General features: G+C 39.3%; 1 protein-coding gene across 1 annotated transcript in view; it reads right to left on the bottom strand.

Annotated features, from left to right (window-relative positions):
* Nucleotides 1-15,144, bottom strand: part of LOC119887769 — a 116,913-nt gene that overhangs the window by 32,295 nt on the left and 69,474 nt on the right. The window lies entirely within an intron of this gene.

Below are 15,144 nucleotides of genomic sequence, written 5' to 3'. Positions count from 1 at the left end.
CAGGAACATCCTGTCTAAAAATGATTCAAAAAAACTAGTTCATGCATTTGTTACTTCTAGGCTGGATTACTGCAATTCTTTATCATCAGGCTGCTCAAAAAAAGTCCATTAAGACTCTTCAGCAGATCCAGAATGCTGCAGCACGTGTTCTGACAGGAACCAGGAAAAGAGATCATATTTCTCCTGTCTTAGCTTCTTTGCATTGGTTTCCAGTAAAATCCAGAATAGAATTTAAAATCATTCTTCTTACCTACAAAGCTCTTAATGGTCAGGCACCATCTTATCTTAAAGAGCTCATAGTACCTTACTACCCCACCAGAGCACTGCGCTCCCAGAATGCAGGGTTACTTGTGGTTCCTAGAGTCTCCAAAAGTAGACTAGGAGCCAGAGCGTTCAGCTATCAATCTCCTCTCCTGTGGAACCAGGTTCCAGTTTGGGTTCAGGAGGCAGACACCATATCCACATTTAAGAGTAGGCTTAAGACTTTCCTCTTTGATAAAGCTTATAGTTAGGGCTGGCTCTGGTGAGTACTGAACCATGCCTTAGTTATGCTGCTATAGGCCTAGACTGCTGGGGGATTTCCCATGATGCACTGAGCTCCTTTCTCCTCTACTTTCTCTCCCTCTGTATGCAACCTCATCCCATTATTGCATGTTACTAACACAACTTCTCCGCTTTCTGGTAGTCTTGTGCTTTCTCGTCCGTCTCCTCTCCCTCCTATCACTTCCTGCAGGTGTTTCTAGCTCTGGAGCTGTGGAGTCTGGATCTGTGGCTGCGGGTCACCTGCTGCCCCCGTGTTCCTGCTCGACACCCTCTGCTGCAACGACTATTGTTACTAGTCCTATTATTGTTGTTAATCATTAACATTACGACTGTTACCATTAAAACTACTATAAATATCTGTACCATTTCTCATTTAGTCTATAGCAACATCACCTTTACTGTCTGTACCTCTGTGTGTATATTGTGTAGGCTGCCTCCCTCGCCTCTCTCTCTCCTTCCATCCCTCTTTTTCTCTCTGTTCCTCTCCTGCCCTCTCTCTCTCTTGCTCTCTCTTGCTCTCGCTCTCTCTCCCTCTCTCTCCTTCACCCCAACTGGTCGAGGCAGATGGCCGTCCACCCTGAGCCATGGTTCTGCTCGAGGTTTCTGCCTCTTAAAAGGAAGTTTTTCCTTGCCTCTGTTGCCTAGTGCTTGCTCTTGGTGGGAACTGTTGGGCTTCTGTAAATAACATCATAGAGTATGGTCTAGACCTGCTCTTTTATGAAAAGCGCTGTGAGATAACTGTTGTTGTGATTTGGCGCTATATAAATAAAATTGAATTGAAGTGTGCTGGCCTTTTGTTTAATTAAATCTTTGAACTGAACCTGTCAGCCTTGAGTCCTGCATTTGGGTCCTCCAACCTGCTCATCCAACCACGCATCCTGACAAATTCTTATAGATTTACCGGTCTAACCTGCATGGTACAAGAGAGGAAAGGGAAAAGTGCTGACTGCCGTTACCTTAGAAGCGCTGGTTAAGGCGCTGGTTAAGCCCAAATGTGTCCGTTCCTTGATTATTTAAATATATTCCTTTAGTCTGTAAGGGTCCACCGATCAAAAGAATCAAAACAGCTTTTCATACAAATTTATCGAAGTTGTGAATCCTGTCAGGTGAAGTCCATCGCTCTCGGTCTGCTAACTTCTCTCATCCTGCACCGTGTTGTTGTTGTGATGTTACTTTAAAAAAAAGTGCATAAGCCGTCTGTTTGAGCTAGATCAATGTGTATTGATGTGTAGCATGTTCATACTGATCATACGTTTAAACATTAATATTTGTATTAACGATCTAAGCAGCTTAGAAGCGACTAAAGCGGGCGACCCGGCAGGGTTTAAGATGTTTTATACATCCAAAGAACTTCTATAAAAACCAGACCAGGCGTTAAATTGAGGCAGGCGTTTATTTGTCAAAATGTGTTCCCACGCCAGGCCACTAAAACGGAATAGGGGCTATTTGGGGCTCGGCTATTAATTGAAGTTTTATGGTAACTTTTATGGCCACTTGAGGCTGGCTCCATGTTAAAATGCCCAACTTTACAGCAGAAAAAAAACATGTTTAAAGCCTGGTACCTGTTTAAATGATATTAAGCCTTAAAGTTCCACATTATTAGAGGTGTGGCCGATAACTGCGTTTGATCAGCGATGTTTCTGATAAGTTTAAGAGGTGTCTGCATAATTCAGCAGAAAAGATGTTGTAGGCTACCTGCCTTTTTCGTCAGCATATAATGAGCGTTATACCTGCAGACAGGTAGCTGGGCTTTAACTAGGGCGATGCTCCTGAGTTTATTAAAAATAATTTAGTTAAGGCGATAAATTAGGTGTGTGAGAGCTGTTTTACGCGTAACAATGCGATTAATTATTTTACAAATAATTTAGTGCCGCCCCCTCAACTAGAACCGATCACTAAAATCTTGTGACAAATGTAAGAAGTACCTTTCTCTCTCAAGTGTCCTATTCCAGACAATAATCTCACGCAGGGACCTGTCCAGGGGTTTCGCCCAATGTCAGCTGGGATAGGCTCCAGCCTGGAAGACATGATGGAATCTCACACAGCCCTGCTGACAGCAGCAACGTTACTCAAAATAGCGGTGTGGGGAATTCATTAACGTGATAGCCATGGCTAACGTTTTACAAGATATATATCATGTAACTAAGGAATCTACCGCTAGCTTATTACAAGTAACATAATCAGGTGACATCCAACAAAACTCGTAACTAACGTTATGTAAAAGGGTTAATTGATTTGCTTCAAATTGTTCGTTTCAGCTGTAAGTAAATGTTAATGTAATTAATAACTGAGTCATAGTTAACTGTTCAAGTTGGTCTCAACAAAATCTAACCATAGTCTTGCATCTAACATTTATATATTAAAAAGCATTTAAACCTTGTTATCTATAATGTCGATAATAGTTATTTTAATATTTTCTGGTGTCTTACCTTGACTGTGAGCTGGTAACGACCACAAACTGCTAACAACACGGCCGCAGGTTCCAACCTCAACCGTACAGCACCGGGGGTTTAAAAGCTATCTCTGCTAACCCAGGCCCACCCACGACCTGCCTCTTTGCCCATTTTTGTCATCGTTGTGGGGTTCACACTACGTGACTGATCGGTAACAGGGCAGGGATTGTCTGTGCTGCAGAGCAAGCTGGAGGTGAGTAAAAAGGGTTTTGCAGTTAAAAAGTAGCTGCCTGTTCTCATTGACTGGATTTGGATGTCGAGTTGGGCAACTCCTCCAAATATTTGTCATGCTAGATATCTGGCTGGAGTTGGCGATGTGTCAGTGATGCGTCTGTGCCAAGCTTGCCGACCGGCAATTGTGCAGTGTGAACTAGGTTTAAGGTCCCACCTCACCCACTTCTCCCTACTGCAACTAAATGCAAACCATGCCCTATTCCACAATGAAACGGTACATTATATACTTTGTGCTTCTTATATGGTGAAGAGTTGTGTTGGTGCCGTAAACCATTACTCCATTGTTGCAAAACATTGTTCATGCATGGGATTCCAATGATAAATTGTGCTGCTATGAAAGGCACTGCAGGCTCAGAGTGGCAATGGCAGAGGCTGTTCACCCTATTACAAGTCAGTGTACCATCAGAAGGATTTTGAAGCTGTTTTTAAAGATAACATTGCTACATAATGGGTTTTAAATAGTATTTATTAACTACAGACAATGGTAAAGTCTCTGTCTTATTTGCTGCATCTCAGTGCTGTATTTGACGCAGCTGACCCAATATATTCCTGGATAGACTGGACTCTGGGCACAGCCATTAATGGGTTTAAATCAAGCAGGAAGCTTCTGGTCAGTGATCTGAACGCGGAAGTCCCTTGAACCTGCATTCTATTGAACGGCCAGCAGACTCTTCTGGTTGTAAAAAGAAGTCCGGCTCCATTAGAAATAATGGGAAAATGACCCTACTTTTAAGTTGAATAAACACTTTCCTGAAGAGTTTATGGTCTCAGTCGCTAATTTCATGTCTTCTTCAACACAAAATGATGTTCATTTTGTAATTTATGGTTGCATTTAATTTAAAATAGAGTAGAAGCCAAAACTCTGCAAAAACCAAAATATTCTACCATACTTAAATGGATGACACTGATCTACAAAACAATAAATTCAGATGATTATGGACCGACAGATAGCTATGTTGGACTGTCGGCAGTCCACTATTTTGATCCAGACTGAAATATCTCAACAGCTAATGGATGGATTGTCATACACTGCCATTAACTGTCAACTTGACCAGCTGCAGCGACAGTATAGTGAGCTTTTTAAAAATTATAATGTATCAAGCTACACTCCGCCTGTATACTTGCTTGGATCCATCAGATCAGATGGATCAGAGCGATGGTTACAGCCCATATAACGCCTGGCTAACTGTGTGAAATTTAAATATATCTTCAAGAAATTATTTGAAGATGTGTTTATCTTTGTGCTGTTTGCTTTACAGACACCAGTAAGTGACCATTACAATAAATAGTTTTTTTTGTTTTGGAGTTCTATCTGGATTTTTATATGATAGGCTACTTAGGCCATTGTTGTTGCTTTTGTTCAAGTATAGTGAATGTGTGTGCAAAGTTTTTTGATACCTTTGATGTGGGGTTGGTGATGGAACAGTGGATAAGACACATACCTTTGGTAGCTGGTTTCAGTTCCCCACTGAGATGCACCAAGGTGTCCCTGAGCAAGACACTTAACCCCTAGTTGCTCCAGAGGCGTGCAGATCATTTGGATAAAAGTGTCAACTAAATGATGCTTGAATATAAAGATAATTATCTGAGCAAATTCTGTAAATCTCATTCTCACTCAATCTCACCATCTCATGTTTTTTAAAACTTTCAGCTATTGTTTTGTGTCTAGCCTTGTGCATATGTATGTGCTGTGATTGTTTCTATGGAGTTTTTGAGGATGCATCCATAGTCGTAGCATACCTTGAAAACTCAGTGTTCAGATCTTCTTTTATACAGTCTATGGTTCAGACTACTTGTTGGTCAGTCCCAACTATGTGTATTTTGTAATCTGGATAACTTCTTACCTTCTTGTAGTATTTGGACCAAAACATTTTTAAATGGAGCATTTAGTGTTGTTATAATATAATATAGGTTGGGATGTGGAGCCTGCACTAATGCTTCTAACCAACTTTCGAGCTTTAAGCTCCGGTAGAATGACATTTTTAATGAATGTTTTGTGATGTTAAATGAAGTACTCTAATTCATTTTTCATGTGTTAAACTCAAGCTCTTCTGCTTACCTGGTTAATTATTTTTATGTTGATCACATAAAACCTAGTTTTTCTGGCCTGCCTTTGTGTAATATTATCATGAATTATCAACGCTTCTGTCTGATCATTTGGCTTTCAGTCTGACGTTTCACTTTGTTAACTGGATGAGGAAGCACCTGTTGTTGTGGTGAAGATTGTTTCCTCTGTGTTACATAAATATTAACCAATAAGGATGCTGATAACCACAAGCCCAAAATGTACAAACATTTTCATTTCTCTTTTGATAGGATCTCTAATTTAAGTATTTGAGTTTATGTGTGTTAGTAGAAGTATACTTTTGGTAGTTATGGGTAGCAAATAATATGCTTATTGGATCCTTAATATGTGATCATTAACTCACATACTTTAATTAAGCTGTCATCAAACTGACTGTAATTGGATAAAAATCTGTCTATTTATATTTGTTTTTGACTATGTTAAATGTATTGTCGTTGTTGATACAAGGCATGTGGTGGTGGGGGGGGGGGGGCAATTCTAAGTTGTTATGATATATTCTGTTTAACTGAGTCACAATGACTTTGTGCCTCAGTTCAGTTCAGACAGGTTTTTGTATTACCAGATATCATCGTGACCACCCCCGTACACAGTGTCAAAGACTCATACAAAAACCTTTCCCTGATATAGTGCATGCTTAGTATTTTCTACTGTTACTTAGGAGTATTTACTATAATTAGATATATTTTTACAGTAAAACTCAGAAATCATAAAAGAATATTTCACTGTTCCTCCTTTTAATTTTTAACTTGACCCTTATTGCTATGTTTTTCTCACAATATCCTAACAAAACTATTTGTGTAAGAACACATTATTGTCAATTTTCTTTTTCTTGTTTCTGTATCAGCATTGTACACACATTTTCTTCTCAGTAGAAGGTGTTTTTTTCACATGATGTATCATTGCGGTTGCTATACTGCACTGTGTCTTCATACAAGAACTCCAGTATTGATTTTAATATTAGTTTGACAAGTATTGTTAAGATCTAATCTAAGTTCCGTGATGATTGCTTTTTTAATTATTTATCTTTTTTAATTTAGTGTCGTACACATTCATGAAAAGGGCTTCACAATATTATGATAATGACACTATAAAACAAACACATAGAGTATATTTGTATTTTTACCATTACCATAACTAATAGTTTACATCTCTTGTATTGTGCTGCTGTGTGTTCCCTTTTCTTCTCTCTCTCTCTGTCACTCAAGGGAGTTTGTTTTTTTTTGCTTGCTCATGGTGGGAATTGTTAGTTGTATATCATTGTAAAAAATATCACAGGAGTACGGACTTTACATGAAAAGTGCCATGAGATAACTTATTTTATGAATTTATTGAGTATAAATATTGTTATTGATACATTGTGCAGTAAAACCATGCTTGAATGACGTCCTTCTCATATGAAATGTGAGACAAAACAGATGTTGCCAACTACCAATCCTAAAACCAGAAAGATGAAAGAAAAGAAAATCCACATAAATTAAATTTACCCTCCACTATTCCATTAAATATCACATTTCTTCAGAGTGATTTGGGGAAACTACCTGAACATCTCTTATTCTTTAGGCACAGTTAATTTGTGGTCCACTTCAGCACAGGTTTTTGTATTACCATATATCACTGTGGCTCCCCCCATACACAGTATCACATACTCATACAAAAACCTTTGCCTCATACGTTTCATCAGGTTTTGTATGTACTCAGCAGCAATAATCATGAAACAGCATTCCCCTTGTCCTTCATTTAATTTTTTATTTTACCCCTTGAACCCTAATTATTCTGTGATTTTGAAAATCGCATTTATCACAGTCTGTCCACCACTTTGGTCCAGGCCGAAATATCTCAACAACTATCTTATGGCTCAGGATGAAATTTTGTTCTGTAGCAGACCTCGGCTATGTAAAATTTTAATACAGTTATGAAAATTAATATTTCCAGGAATATTAATTTATACCTCGAAATTAGGAGCACCACCTAAAGATTTGCTTGTCCGCCCAAGGCTTTAGGTCCTTGAGTATAGCCTGAGAATTATACCAAGTTCTGGTAATTCATGAAATCGTAAGGTCAATCAGTCAGTCTCAGATCTGAGCGTAAGTTCTATGTATAGGGACTCTAGATTCTGAATAACACACACACATACATCGCTGTGCTCAAGGTGAATTTATTAACTAACAAAAGAGGGTACAATAGTGGGTAAATGTGGTGATATTACAGGGATAACAGTTAATGTGACAACCAGGAGGTACTAAAACAGGGTAGCCTATGTAAGGTTCGATTGAATTTCAGTTTATATTGTAGAGGGAGAGAATTCTACGAGTATGAGGGAACGAATGACCGAAATTGGGTTGCAGATTTAGTTTGACTAATCTAAGGGTTATTAACTGTGGATGGAGCCCATAGAACACCAACGAGTCACAGAGGTTTGTTTGTTTTAGCCTACCGTTGCCGCCGGTCCCGTGGCGAGGCTCGACTGCCGGTTGGCTCGGGAAGTCGGTTCTGGCCCGACCCCAGTGGCGTTTTCGAGTTGGGTTGAAACCGGTGGATTTGGGTCCGGAGTCCTCTTGTGGGAAGCGCTTGCAGCAACGGCTGTCAGCCAAGGCTTTTGCTCTGATCTCAGTTCGTTTGGTGTTGCTATAGCGGAGCCCACTCAGGGTTCTGTCGTCATAGCCATGGTTTCATTTATTCAAGGCCATAAATGAAGGCTTCTGAGTTTCTGGTCCAAAGTTGCTTACACGGTCGGATGAGGTTGCAACAACAAAATCAAATAAACTCACACATTCACCGTAGGTTCGCGAGGCCTCGGGAATATAGGCTATTTAATGTTGCTGAGATTAAACAGGCAGCTCCAAACAGAATAAAAAAAATCAAATCTCCCGCTAAGAAATTTGGAATTCAGGGTCGTAGCTTTCTCAGCTCGTCTGAAGGAGATTTAAGTACGAAACAAAAAATCGGAATTTCAAAAGTAAAGGAAGTTAAGAGAACGTATACGTTTAAGGTTCAAGAAAGTTTAAAAGAGAAGAGGTTTTCTTTGAAGAGGAAGAAGCGAACAAAAGACAGCAGGGCCTTTTATTGATCCCGCTAGGTAGTGTGACGTCAATTTTGGGGATGGTCTCCCAAACGTCGCTAAGGTGTTAACTTTTGGGATAAAGAAATATACGTTGCGCGTATTTCCCTTTAATCTCTCTCTCCACAATATCGACATTTGGAAAAATACTTAGTTCTAAACATTCGGATAAAGACAATTAAAACAAGGCTAAACACTATGGAAAAAGGTTATAATGGTTATATAAAACATAACAAAGCTTAATTACCTGTCCTCAGTATACTTGCTGGTTACTGGTTTTAACTCATGAGACAATTTAGATGTAAGCGTGACAGTAAAATTTCGTTTATGCAATTACATGGTGATAGTTAGGCCTACTTAGCGATTCTGTCAGTGTAAGCAGAGTTTTAAACACTTGCGTGTTATACCTTTCTTGTCCCCTTGGTGGCGCTCGGGTCACACAAGAAAAGAGTAGACATTCCGCTTTAACTGAGAGGCTGGTGATGCCTACGAGCGTTTCCATGGATAATTTAGTAGGAAATTGTATATGAAACATTTAACTAAAGCATTAGTTAATACTGAACAGACAGTGATTACTAGGGAGTAACAGGAAAGAACAACACAGAAAGAGGTTAGAAAACTAGTTCAAGATTACTTTCTTATGGGTCTGCTAGTCTTCACACATCACTAAAGGATAACAACATGGTTATTACTTACTAAACTCAGAGGCAAACACCGCTGCTCACTTAGCAAGGTTATTATTTAAACAGAATAAACACAGTTATAATGGAACCTTGCTTGGTTTGAGAAACGGGGGTTTTTATGGTCTCTCTTCTTTGCATTCCTGGCTTATCGCATCAGCTATCAGAGAATGAAATGGTGGTTTATGGCTCAGCCGTTCTGTGAAGAGAAAAGAGTCAGGCTGAGGCTGGAGGTGACCTGCTGGAGGGAGAAGGGGTCAGATCGCCCCCTTTCCTGTCCTGTGAACTGTCTTTAGTGACACCTTTACGGCTAGAAAGGTTCACTAAGGCTCTTTGAATACACAGTCCTTAAGCGATTCATTGTCTGATTGAGTCTCTTTCGGTCCTTACCAACACCAGGCGATGTCTCTGGGTTTTACACGTGAAAAGGTCAACTCTTGGGGAGGGAAACTTCCCTCCCTCTTTTGACACCATCTGACCTTCTTTGAAGTGCGTTTGGTTGAGTTCACAACAGTTCGCATTCATGGTCCCCAGATGATGAATACTAATGACTTTGTTGATCCCCTGACTTTTCCTGTAACGCTGCAAGCAGGTTGACATTTTTTACTTTTAGTGAAATAGCTTGACATCTAGTTTACATCTGAGATACCCAAGGTGCACAGAGGATACATCTAAATTACTTTACATATATTTAATTGAATATTATATACACATTTTTGGTATTTATTTCAGATAGGACAGTTGAAAGAGAGGGAAACTGGGAGAGAGAAGGGGACGACATGCAGCAAACCTGCAGCCTTTGCATATGAGGAACACGCTCTAGCAGGGAGCTAACCGGCGCCACCACGATTGACTTTAGTGATCCCCAAGTTTTCCTGTAGTGCCATCAGAAGGTCATTATTTTAATTTGTCCAATGCTTAGGTTTATGATGACATTTCTGTAAAACCAATGACATTCCTGTCATGACATTCCTTTCCACTTTAACTACATTTTATCAAAATTTGTACCCACTGAAACCTAATTATTGCTGTTTTGTTTGTTTGATAATCACATTTTTTCCACAATAATGATGTTCTAACACAAACCTTGTTGTAAGAACACATTTTTGTCAGTATTTAAACATCACTGTTTTTCCTTGGAAGAGTTTTGTTGGAAACATACAGGCAGCAGAAAACAGTCACTCCTACTAACTTGTTTCTATATCAGTGCCATACACAGCATTTTCTTCTCAGTGGAAGGAGGTTTTTGTCACAGGCTGTATCACTGTGGCCGCTGCTAGTTACTGCACTGTGATATAACTCCATTCAAAAACTCCCACACTGCACACTGGCTATAAAGACATAATCATGTGAAAGGAATCAGCAGCACAAAAGTTCCCTGATAATTGCTATTTTTCATTTGGTCATGCCATGACACTCCTGAAAACGGCTTCACAATTATTTTAGTGATACAATAAAACAAACACACACAAATATTGTTACATTGTGCAGCAAAACCATGGATAAATGGCATCCACCTAAACTGAATAAGAAACAAAACCACTGCAGCCTAAAACAAGATCAACAGACTGTGACAGAAGGATACATATTTCATACTCATCTCAGTATATTTTTTCAGGCATTTCAGGCCCCTTTAGGTTAACAATATGTTAGTCTGTTAGTCAGCAGCCATCATATTTATTTTGATAATTACATAGTGAATCCTTATTCATGACCCCTAAGACACATTTAAAACATAAATAGCTTTAAATCAAACCCTTGATGCCTGAATTTATTTACAATAAAAACAAAAAACAAATTTGGTATGATGCAAATTAGCTACAACAGGCATAAACGAAAAACCAGTGCTTGCAAAAGGTTCCCAGGTATGTATTGAATATACAGTGGGTACGGAAAGTATTCAGACCCCTTTAAATTTTTCACTCTTTGTTTCATTGCAGCCATTTTCCAAAAATCAAAAAAGTTCATTTTATTTCTCAGTAATGTACACTCAGCACCCCATCTTGACAGAAAAAAACGGAAATGTAGAAATTTTTGCAAAGTTATTAAAAAAGAAAAACTGAAATATCACATGGTCATTAGTATTCAGACCCTTTGCCGTGACACTCATATTTAACTCAGGTGCTGTCTATTTCTTCTGATCATCCTTGAGATGGTTCTACACCTTCATTTGAGTCCAGCTGTGTTTGATTATACTGATTGGACTTGATTAGGAAAGCCACACACCTGTCTATATAAGACCTTACAGCTCACAGTGCATGTCAGAGCAAATGAGAATCATGAGGTCAAAGGAACTGCCTGAAGAGCTCAGAGACAGAATTGTGGCAAGGCACAGATCTGGCCAAGGTTACAAAAAATTTCTGCTGCACTTAAGGTTCCTAAGAGCACAGTGGCCTCCATAATCCTCAAATGGAAGACGTTTGGGACGACCAGAACCCTTCCTAGAGCTGGCCGTCCGGCCAAACTGAACTATCGGGGGAGAAGAGCCTTGGTGAGAGAGGTAAAGAAGAACCCAATGGTCACTGTGGCTGAGCTCCAGAGATGCAGTCGGGAGATGGGAGAAAGTTGTAGTAAGTCAACCATCACTGCAGCAATCCACCAGTCGGGGCTTTATGGCAGAGTGGCCCGACGGAAGCCTCTCCTCAGTGCAAGACACATGAAAGCCCGCATGGAGTTTGCTAAAAAACACCTGAAGGACTCCAAGATGGTGATAAATAAGATCCTCTGGTCTGATGAGACCAAGATAGAACTTTTTGGCCTTAATTCTAAGCGGTATGTGTGGAGAAAACCAGGCACTGCTCATCACCTGTCCAATACAGTCTCAACAGTGAAGCATGGTGGTGGCAGCATCATGCTGTGGGGGTGTTTTTCAGCTGCAGGGACAGGACGACTGGTTGCAATCGAGGGAAAGATGAATGTGGCCAAGTACAGGGATATCCTGGACGAAAACCTTTTCCAGAGTGCTCTGGACCTCAGACTGGGCTGAAGGTTTACCTTCCAGCAAGACAATGACCCTAAGCACACCGCTAAAATAACGAAGGAGTGGCTTCACAACAACTCCGTGGCTGTTCTTGAATGGCCCAGCATCTCTGGAGAGACCTGAAAATGGCTGTCCACCAACGTTTACCATCCAACCTGACAGAACTGGAGAGGATCTGCAAGGAGGAATGGCAGAGGATACCCAAATCCAGATGTGAAAAACTTGTTGCATCTTTCCCAAAACGACTCATGGCTGTATTAGATCAAAAGGGTGCTTCTACTAAATACTGAGCAAAGGGTCTGAATACTTATGACCATGTGATATTTCAGTTTTTCTTTTTTAATAAATTTGCAAAAATTTCTACATTTCTGTTTTTTTCTGTCAAGATGGGGTGCTGAGTGTACATTACTGAGAAATAAAATGAACTTTTTGGATTTTTGGAAAATGGCTGCAATGAAACAAAGAGTGAAAAATTTAAAGGGGTCTGAATACTTTCCGTACCCACTGTATGCAAACAGGCATTGGGGGAATACATACGCTACCTCAGCTGCAGTCTGAAAGGAAGAGGTGTGATGCGAATTTGCAACAATCGGCGTTAAGGGGTTAACTGGAAGTAGTCACAAATATCTTTTTGTGTTTCTATATATGAAACATTGAATCTTTGCTGATAAAAACCAAGGTGTTATGATTTTTATGGTTTTTTTCAGGGCAAAACTGAAAAAATACAATTCCACATAAATGCAAGTTATCCTCCACTGTTCCATTAAATATCAACTTTTTTCATGGTGATTTTGGGAAGTTACATCGACCACACATGACTTATCTCAACCATAACCAATGTGTAGCATCCACTTGGGTGATGCACGGCAGCAATTTGCTCCAGAACATTCACCACACATAATTATGGTTCACAGAGGATAAATCCAAATGGCTTTGGCATCCTCAAATTTTCCTAAGCAGCAGGTCAATGTTTTAATTTGCCCAGTGCATTGGTTATGACCAAGTACCTAGTGTTATAGTCAAGACCGCCCAAACCGAGACCAAGTCAAGACCAAGACCAGAGTTTATCGAGACCAAGACAAGACCAGGACTTTTATGGGCTGAGAACAAGTCGAAAACAAGACCGAGGGAGGGCGAGACCGAGTCAAGAACAAGACCAGTTTCCCACATGGTTGTCTACATGATACAAAATAAAATGTGGATTGAGATAATAGGTACTTCTCAAATACGTTTTACATCTAATCAATGTTAGGATGTTAACAAATAAATCAGACAATGCAAAAGCAATTTATTGATATTCCCAAAGTTATGGTCTTGACTGATCTTGAAATAAAATCCTGAGTCCTCAATGTTCGAGACCGAGACAAGACCGAGTACAAATGCAGTCGAGTCCGAGACGAGACCAAGACCATCAAAAAGTGGTCTTAAGACCGGTCTCGAGTACTACAACACTAAAAGGACCTGTAAAACTAATGACATGTCCATCAGCTGTAGCTGCACTTTGTGTTTAGTGTGAATTAGCAAATGTTTGCAAGCTGACATGTTAAACTAAGATGGTGAACATGTGGTTAAACATCTTTGCTTTTCATGAAAAAGTTGTGTTGGATACATATTTCACCTACTTGTTTTTTCTGTATCCTCACCACATTTCCTTCTCAAGTGGAAAGACGTTTTTGTCACAGGATGTATCACTGTGGCCGTTATACTGCACTGTGATAGAATCCCATACAAAAACTCCACCCTGCAAACTAGAACATGAAAAGACTCTCGATCTAGAGAGTTTTTCATTTTAGTTAGTCATGTTAAGATCACATCATGTGAAAAGAATCAGCAGTTCAAATGTTTCATTTTATTATTAATTTAATCAGGATGTATTTTTGTATCTATTCCTAAAAACAGCTTCACCATCACAAGAATATAACAAATACATATAAATACAGTTATTTATATACATTGTGCTAAACTACTGTGTTTCTGAAAATCAGATTTGTCACAATTTGGTGACTTTTAGTCCTGCTAGCAGCATGGCTCTTTGGCAAAGTTTGTCTGTTGGGTGGTCTGTCCACCACTTAGGTCCAGGCTGAAATATCTCAACATTTATTTAATGGATCAGGATGATAACACAATTCTTTGTGTAACAAAACATTGTTGTCAGCATTGAAATATCACTGCTTTTCCTTGGAAGAGTTTTGTTGGACACATTCAGGCAGCAGAAAGCAGTCTCACCTACTGTATCAGTGCCGTACACAGTATTTTCTTCTCAGTGGAAGGAGGTTTTTGTCATAGGATGCATCACTGTGGCCGCTGCTATATAGTGCACTGTGATATATCTCCATTCAAAAACTCCATACTGCATACTGGCTATCAAGACACACACTTTAACAATTTTTTTGATATTAGTCTAATGAGTAATGTTCAGATCCAATCATGTGAAAGGAATCAGCAACACAAAAGTTCCCTGATGACTGCTTTTTTTTTTAAAGATTATTATTTTTCATTCGGTCATGCCATAACATTCCTGAAAGGGGCTTCACAATTCTGATAATGATACATAAAACAGACATACACAAATATGGTTATTGATATACATTGGGCAGGAAAACCATAGATAAATGGCATCCACTGGAGATACGTTGGGTTTTATACCCCCAAATAGATAACTAAGCATAGATAACTTGACATCAAACTAACTGGAAGTAGTCACAAATATCTTTTTGTGTTTTTGTGTGTGAATAGTATCTTTGCTGACACAAAGCAAGGTGTTTAGGGTAAAACATGAAAAATGCAATTCCACACAAATGCAAGTTATCCTCTACTATTCCATCAAATCTCACCTTTTTTCAGGTGAGTTTGGAAAGTTACATCATTCATTCATTCATTCATTTATTTCGGTTTGGTCATTTACAGATCATTCAATCAAATCATTCAAAACATAAACACTATAGATGACCAGGTGCAGGCAGAAGCTAAAGCTTATTGTGCCTGCCCTTAGCTTTAAAATCATAAATGCAACTCATTAATGCCAACATCTGTTCGAAAATTAACAGTAACACATTAGTGGACCATTGTCGACATCAATCACTCATGGCTCATCTCAGCGTGTAGCACCT

The sequence above is a fragment of the Micropterus salmoides genome, unplaced genomic scaffold, assembly GCF_014851395.1.
Source record: "Micropterus salmoides isolate LMB-PRFRI ecotype aquatic unplaced genomic scaffold, ASM1485139v1 Ms_hic_scaffold_10, whole genome shotgun sequence".
Taxonomy (NCBI): Eukaryota; Metazoa; Chordata; class Actinopteri; order Centrarchiformes; family Centrarchidae; genus Micropterus; species Micropterus salmoides.
This window is presented reverse-complemented; position numbering and strand designations above follow the sequence as displayed.